Source organism: Gilbertella persicaria (genome assembly GCF_025201335.1).
Source record: "Gilbertella persicaria strain CBS 190.32 chromosome Unknown B0P05scaffold_59, whole genome shotgun sequence".
Lineage (NCBI taxonomy): Eukaryota > Fungi > Mucoromycota > Mucoromycetes > Mucorales > Choanephoraceae > Gilbertella > Gilbertella persicaria.
In genome coordinates this window covers 145,761-154,605 of record NW_026252020.1, presented here as the reverse complement: position 1 = coordinate 154,605, position 8,845 = coordinate 145,761, and positions in this window count along the sequence as shown.

Genomic DNA, 8,845 nt, shown 5'->3' with positions numbered 1-8,845 from the left:
AAAATACCTTCAAGCAGTGAATCAAAGTCATTGTCAACTGGAACCACTCTTTGGTCAATGCCTTGTTCGTACTTCATTAGACTTACACAATCCTGTGCATATTCCTGTAATCCAGCGGTCTCTTGGTTTCTTTTCTTTTGTGCGTATGTTGAAACTGCCTTTAGACAATGAAAATTTCATTGCCCTCAAAAATGGTGGCTATACTTTCCGTAAGGTCATCTCACAAGCTGCCTCGTCTGATATCATTGCCCGGCAAGAAGTTTCTTCTGCTGCTTGGAATTACTTTTGGTGCATACCTATCACAACATTGCAGAGAAATGTGATGTATCGATTTCTGACTCACAAGATCCCCACTCGCTTACTTCTATCCAAGGTTTTTCCTGCTCGCTTACCTACTGCTGCCTGCATTTTGTGTGGTAATCAGGAGACTGTGTACCATTTCTTCTTTCGCTGCTCCCAAAAATTTCCGTTCTGGGATGCCTTGATCAGGGAATTTTGTGGCCAGGCACCTCTCTGGATCTAGTCTCTAATGCACTTACATCCTTCAATTTTTCTCGGACTCGGTCTCAAACCAACTGTTCTCTTTCAGTAGCCATGGTAACCTTGATCGGTCTCTCTGAAATCTAGAAGGCCCATTGGACCCATACCATGCAGAACCAACCATTCCATTATCTCCTGTTCTCATAGCACTCGCTATCAAATTAGCGTATAGCTGCTGAAAATGACCTTTCATCTTGAGAGGTCTTTTCTCGCAGTAGCTGCTCTTTTTTTTTCTTGGTTTCTTTGTTTTTTGAAATTGTAGTAACCTTTTTGTTTCTTTTAATCTTCTTATAATAAATAATTGTCGAGCACCTCTTTTAGTGGGCCCTCTCGAGACTACTAATACGTGCGGCAAATAAAATCATTAAAAAAAAAAAAATCAGGCTTTTGCTGAGAACTATATAAAGCATAGTTATTGAGCTTTGGTGTAGTGACAAAAGTTATAGATATTTGCTTTCTGAGCTGTTGATACAAAAAAAAATAACATCTTTGTTGCTAAAATATTGAGTAAATAGGCAAAAAAGTTTCTGAGGTTTTTCACTCTTATCGTACCATTTTATAGTACAACTGTTAGACAAACATATTTATCAAAAGATAGAGCATCTAGCGCACACTTTGAGTATTTAGCCTTGTTGATAGCTCCATTTTTCGTCTTGTAGCATCTAAAAGAATTTTTCGAAGTTGCGTTTATTGATTGAGCCGCGTACACTAAGAGTAATGGTCAAAGTGAAGAGGCGGATGCAATTGAGATAATGCTAAGAACTGATATAAAATATAATAACTAAATAAAAATACGATAAAAGAAAACAAAGACTTAAAATAAAATAAACAATGTAGAGGTTATAGGAGTCCAAAAGAAAATTAGAAGTTATTAACCGAGATTTTTTTTATGACTAATACCCTTTGGTCGAATGGTCGTTTTGCCCATTTTTTACAAGTTGCTTTCTTTGGTTCAAATCAACTCCAAATGTATCGTGTATGTTAGTAAACACTGTTTAGGGTACCTGATGTATTTCTGTGTGTATAGACAGGCTTTATGCTATCTTCGTTTGTAGAAGAAAAAGAAGGTTTACGTGGATTGTTGTCTTTTCTCGCTCTTAGAGCATCTATTTGCCTAGAGTCTTGGTTACATGAATAAAGTACGTGTCACCAAGTAGCCTATTCGAATAGAATCTCATGATAAAAAAAACACTTGATTTGTCTGAAAAAAAAAAGAAAACATTTGCTTATCAGAATGTCAAAGTGTTAGAGAATTTTATCATCCATTAAATTTGGTATAAATTATTATATATTGCCATATATTCACAACTCTAATTTAATTACTTGCTTTATATATAGTAAATATACATCCAAATCAAAAGCTACAATCTTATTTTCACAATTTAATACAATAGCTTCAATGGGCAGTTGTCTGACAACAAATGGTTTAAATCTAGCTATGTAGTCAGCGTCTTATTGACAAAATGTCTTAAAGTAGGTAGAGTTTTTTAGATATCAACCTGTCAGTCATACTCAGCTGATTGGAGATTGACTAGTTCTTCTAATAAAGTACCATGTACAGTAGTAATCAATGGATTATCTGGATTAATTTTACTATCTAAGATTTCTGTATGGAATAAAGACTGTTAAAGATCATGCTGAACTCTGATACAAGCAATCATCTATGAATATGAACCTATTGTTGGCTCAATAAACCATATTCTTTGTTTGATCTTAATTTTCTTGCTCTTATTTTGACATTGATAGATTAACAAGGAGCAGTAAAGAATAGCAAAATAATAGAAAAAATGCATGTGTCTTGGCTTTTCAAAAATTAATTTGCTCTTTAATATAAGGAATTTTTGACCCCTCTCTTTTTTTATGTAAATTGACAACACTTTTTGACAACACTTTTCTTTTTGGTCTTCTTATCATTTTTTTATTTAATCTGATTCTTTGAGAATCAATGACACTACTGTATAAGCGATGGAAGAATTATGCATTCAGAAACAGAAGATTTTTTTCATCGATGAAAGAAAAATGTAATCGGTTACGCTGTGGCAAGAGTGTATTTGTTTAAGCCTAAAAATAATTGTTTTTCGGAACTTTTTTTTTATTGATGCGAATATCATATTTGCGCATTGGTAGTAGTTTTATCAAATTCACACTCAAAGTTTGTTAAAAAAAATCCTTTTGAATACATGGTCCAATGTGGCCTTTGACTGCTCAGACTCGATCAATCCATAAGAATGACTATACTAAGCTAGAAATATCTTAAGATAACAAGGGCAAAAAAGGGAAAAATAGAAAAATGCTGATTTAATGGTGTGTCTGGGCGTGGGTTTGTAATCAAAGAAGAAACGGAAACATTTGATTGAATGTTAGAAGGAGTAGCTTGTTTGCGGCAGCATATTACATGGGGGTGATTTGGGATAGAGTCGAATTTATAGAGATCCATTTGGTACTCCAATAAAGTACAAAGCAGGTATTATTGAGTGTTTTTGTAAGAAAACAACTTACAAAATTCTGAGAGACAAAGAGCTTGGCCAAGGGCACTTTGCATTCGCTAAAACCACCTTGAGCAGTGCCTAAAGACAACTTTTGACCTTCGAGAAGTTTCTTGATGCATTTTATGGACATAATATCGAGACTAACTAGTTAGTAATTGACTTGTCAGTCGGGTTGCCTTTCTTATGACTTAGGACTACTTGTTCGACTTGTCAACAGTAAGGCATGTATGGCCAATGCCAACACAGATCAGAAATATGAAGAATCAGAGGGCCTCTAAAGCTTTTGATATGCATGCAAAAAGTAAACCTAGAACCATAAGAGCATCACAGTAACAATTGTAGACGTCAGGAACTCCTCATGAATGTAATGAATTTACAGAAAAACATATAATGTATTTTAAACTACACTAAATTTATGCCGATTTACACATATGCCACTTGTCTACTCAAAAAAATAAAAACCACTTTTTAAAATACATCTAAGATATTTTCTCTAGTGATGAAAAATAAAAAAAAAAGCAGAAGATTTTAGTTTTTCTGTTTTAAATAAATGAACAAGTCTACCAGATGATGATTTTACTCTTTTAGTTTAGAGAAGAGGTTACTGCCTGGTAGATTCGTTTTTTAATTCAAAACTAAAAAATCGAAAAATAAGCTTTTTTTTTATTAATTTTAAGCAGAAAAATTACAAATTTTCTACTTTTTTTGTCATTGTAAAAAATATTTTTGATTTATTTTAGAGTAATGGTTTTAATTTTAAAATAATGTTTTTTTTATTGTTTTTCAAAAAATATTTTTTTTGAGTACACAAATGGCATATTTGTAATTTCGGCATAACTGTTAATATTTTTATTAATTTTGAAAATGCTTTTTTTTTGTAAGTCTATTGCACTGATCACGAAGGCCTGAGATCTAAGAGCCTTTGCATAGTTTCCCCATCGATCTAGCTATCTTTCTCGTAGGGTTATCGCAATCTTTAGGAAGTGTCTCTGAACACCAAAATTTATGCTCGGGCCAGAAAAATAGAATAAGAAGGGTATGGTTCATCATCTAAACTTATTCAGCCAGCGCATGATACTTTTCTTCAAGATGTTAATTTCTATTTTTTTTATTTGAAATTAGGCTCACAAGTCAGCTACACCCTTTCTTTGAATAAATTTTAGCATACTCTAATCAAGCAAGCGGTAGCTAAAGATCCTATTTGGAAAGCGGCTGTCAGACATCAACAGCGCCTTTACATCCCAAATGACAACTCCAGCAATCTGAGCTTTGTCTTGAACACTTTTTCTCATCAATTTTTGACCAGGTTCCCTGAGGCAGCAAAGTGATTACGACAGCCATAGTAAGCATAGAAACCGTAGTGCCCATAGCAGCTATGGCAATCATACACCACAGCGTCAGCGGTTGCATTTTTCCTCTATCACTTATGCTGTAGTGCTAACTCTACGAGAAAGATAGCTAGATCGATGGGGAAACTATGCAAAGGCTCTTAGATCTCAGGCCTTCGTGATCAGTGCAATAGACTTACAAAAAAAAAGCATTTTCAAAATTAATAAAAATATTAACAGTTATGCCGAAATTACAAATATGCCATTTGTGTACTCAAAAAAATATTTTTTGAAAAACAATAAAAAAAACATTATTTTAAAATTAAAACCATTACTCTAAAATAAATCAAAAATATTTTTTACAATGACAAAAAAAGTAGAAAATTTGTAATTTTTCTGCTTAAAATTAATAAAAAAAAAGCTTATTTTTCGATTTTTTAGTTTTGAATTAAAAAACGAATCTACCAGGCAGTAACCTCTTCTCTAAACTAAAAGAGTAAAATCATCATCTGGTAGACTTGTTCATTTATTTAAAACAGAAAAACTAAAATCTTCTGCTTTTTTTTTTATTTTTCATCACTAGAGAAAATATCTTAGATGTATTTTAAAAAGTGGTTTTTATTTTTTTGAGTAGACAAGTGGCATATGTGTAAATCGGCATAAATTTAGTGTAGTTTAAAATACATTATATGTTTTTCTGTAAATTCATTACATTCATGAGGAGTTCCTGACGTCTACAATTGTTACTGTGATGCTCTTATGGTTCTAGGTTTACTTTTTGCATGCATATCAAAAGCTTTAGAGGCCCTCTGATTCTTCATATTTCTGATCTGTGTTGGCATTGGCCATACATGCCTTACTGTTGACAAGTCGAACAAGTAGTCCTAAGTCATAAGAAAGGCAACCCGACTGACAAGTCAATTACTAACTAGTTAGTCTCGATATTATGTCCATAAAATGCATCAAGAAACTTCTCGAAGGTCAAAAGTTGTCTTTAGGCACTGCTCAAGGTGGTTTTAGCGAATGCAAAGTGCCCTTGGCCAAGCTCTTTGTCTCTCAGAATTTTGTAAGTTGTTTTCTTACAAAAACACTCAATAATACCTGCTTTGTACTTTATTGGAGTACCAAATGGATCTCTATAAATTCGACTCTATCCCAAATCACCCCCATGTAATATGCTGCCGCAAACAAGCTACTCCTTCTAACATTCAATCAAATGTTTCCGTTTCTTCTTTGATTACAAACCCACGCCCAGACACACCATTAAATCAGCATTTTTCTATTTTTCCCTTTTTTGCCCTTGTTATCTTAAGATATTTCTAGCTTAGTATAGTCATTCTTATGGATTGATCGAGTCTGAGCAGTCAAAGGCCACATTGGACCATGTATTCAAAAGGATTTTTTTTAACAAACTTTGAGTGTGAATTTGATAAAACTACTACCAATGCGCAAATATGATATTCGCATCAATAAAAAAAAGTTCCGAAAAACAATTATTTTTAGGCTTAAACAAATACACTCTTGCCACAGCGTAACCGATTACATTTTTCTTTCATCGATGAAAAAAATCTTCTGTTTCTGAATGCATAATTCTTCCATCGCTTATACAGTAGTGTCATTGATTCTCAAAGAATCAGATTAAATAAAAAAATGATAAGAAGACCAAAAAGAAAAGTGTTGTCAAAAAGTGTTGTCAATTTACATAAAAAAAGAGAGGGGTCAAAAATTCCTTATATTAAAGAGCAAATTAATTTTTGAAAAGCCAAGACACATGCATTTTTTCTATTATTTTGCTATTCTTTACTGCTCCTTGTTAATCTATCAATGTCAAAATAAGAGCAAGAAAATTAAGATCAAACAAAGAATATGGTTTATTGAGCCAACAATAGGTTCATATTCATAGATGATTGCTTGTATCAGAGTTCAGCATGATCTTTAACAGTCTTTATTCCATACAGAAATCTTAGATAGTAAAATTAATCCAGATAATCCATTGATTACTACTGTACATGGTACTTTATTAGAAGAACTAGTCAATCTCCAATCAGCTGAGTATGACTGACAGGTTGATATCTAAAAAACTCTACCTACTTTAAGACATTTTGTCAATAAGACGCTGACTACATAGCTAGATTTAAACCATTTGTTGTCAGACAACTGCCCATTGAAGCTATTGTATTAAATTGTGAAAATAAGATTGTAGCTTTTGATTTGGATGTATATTTACTATATATAAAGCAAGTAATTAAATTAGAGTTGTGAATATATGGCAATATATAATAATTTATACCAAATTTAATGGATGATAAAATTCTCTAACACTTTGACATTCTGATAAGCAAATGTTTTCTTTTTTTTTTTCAGACAAATCAAGTGTTTTTTTTATCATGAGATTCTATTCGAATAGGCTACTTGGTGACACGTACTTTATTCATGTAACCAAGACTCTAGGCAAATAGATGCTCTAAGAGCGAGAAAAGACAACAATCCACGTAAACCTTCTTTTTCTTCTACAAACGAAGATAGCATAAAGCCTGTCTATACACACAGAAATACATCAGGTACCCTAAACAGTGTTTACTAACATACACGATACATTTGGAGTTGATTTGAACCAAAGAAAGCAACTTGTAAAAAATGGGCAAAACGACCATTCGACCAAAGGGTATTAGTCATAAAAAAAATCTCGGTTAATAACTTCTAATTTTCTTTTGGACTCCTATAACCTCTACATTGTTTATTTTATTTTAAGTCTTTGTTTTCTTTTATCGTATTTTTATTTAGTTATTATATTTTATATCAGTTCTTAGCATTATCTCAATTGCATCCGCCTCTTCACTTTGACCATTACTCTTAGTGTACGCGGCTCAATCAATAAACGCAACTTCGAAAAATTCTTTTAGATGCTACAAGACGAAAAATGGAGCTATCAACAAGGCTAAATACTCAAAGTGTGCGCTAGATGCTCTATCTTTTGATAAATATGTTTGTCTAACAGTTGTACTATAAAAATGGTACGATAAGAGTGAAAAACCTCAGAAACTTTTTTGCCTATTTACTCAATATTTTAGCAACAAAGATGTTATTTTTTTTTTGTATCAACAGGCTCAGAAAGCAAATATCTATAACTTTTGTCACTACACCAAAGCTCAATAACTATGCCTTTATATAGTTCTCAGCAAAAGCCTGATTTTTATTTTTTTTTAATGATTTTATTTGCCGCACGTATTAGTAGTCTCGAGAGGGGCCCACTAAAAGAGGTGCTCGACAATTATTTATTATAAGAAGATTAAAAGAAACAAAAAGGTTACTACAATTTCAAAAAAAACAAAGAAACCAAGAAAAAAAAAAGAGCAGCTACTGCGAGAAAAGACCTCTCAAGATGAAAGGTCATTTTCAGCAGCTATACGCATAATTTGATAGCGAGTGCTATGGAGAACAGGGAGATAATGGAATGGTTGGTTCTGCATGGTATGGGTCCAATGGGCCTTCTAGATTTCAGAGAGACCGATCAAGGTTACCATGGCTACTGAAAGAGGACAGTTGGTTTGAGACCGAATCCGAGAAAAATTGAAAGATGCAAGTGCATCAGAGACTAGATCCAGAGAGGTGCCTGGCCATAGAAATTCCCTGATCAAGGCATCCCAGAACGGAAATTTTTGGGGGCAGCGAAAGAAGAAATGATACACCGTTTCCTGATCGCCACACAAAATGCAGGCAGCAGTAGGGAAGCGAGCAGGAAAAACCTTGGATAGAAGTAAGCGAGTGGAATCTTGTGAGTCAGAAATCGATACATCACATTTCTCTGCAATGTTGTGATGGGTATGCACCAAAAGTACTTGCAAGCAGCAGAAAAAACTTCTTGCCGGGCAATGATATCAGACAAGGCAGCTTGTGTGATGACCTTACGGAAAGTGTAGCCACCATTTTTGAGGGCAACGAAATTTTCATTGCCAAAAGGCAGTTTCAACATACGCACAAAAGAAAAGAAACCAAGAGACCGCTGGATTGCAGGAATATGCACAGGATTGTATAAGTCTAATGAAGTACGAACAAGGCATTGACCAAAGAATGGTTCCAGTTGACAATGGCTCTGTTTCACTGCTTGAAGGTATTTTCTAACACTACGACGGATATCCAGGGGAAAGGAAGAAACTGGTATTGGTGCCAAATAGTGACCCTATGGATGGTACTTATATAGATAGGAAACTGCTACTGTGCGTAACTTGAGAGGCAAGTCAAAGGTGTTAGATGGCAAAACAATTGAGCGTAATGGCAGTAGAAGGCATTCGATAGGGTTTGGCATGTATGAGTACTGTTTCCTAAGAATAGCATCCATTGTCTGGCAGCACATTGTGACAGTGTTACTTGCCAATTACCTGAGTTGGCCTGGGCGAGAATGAGGAAAGAGCAGACCCAAGAGCAGATGTTCAGTCTGAAGCAAAGCACGGGTATGTGCTGCTAGAAAGTCTTGTATCAGAGAAAGTT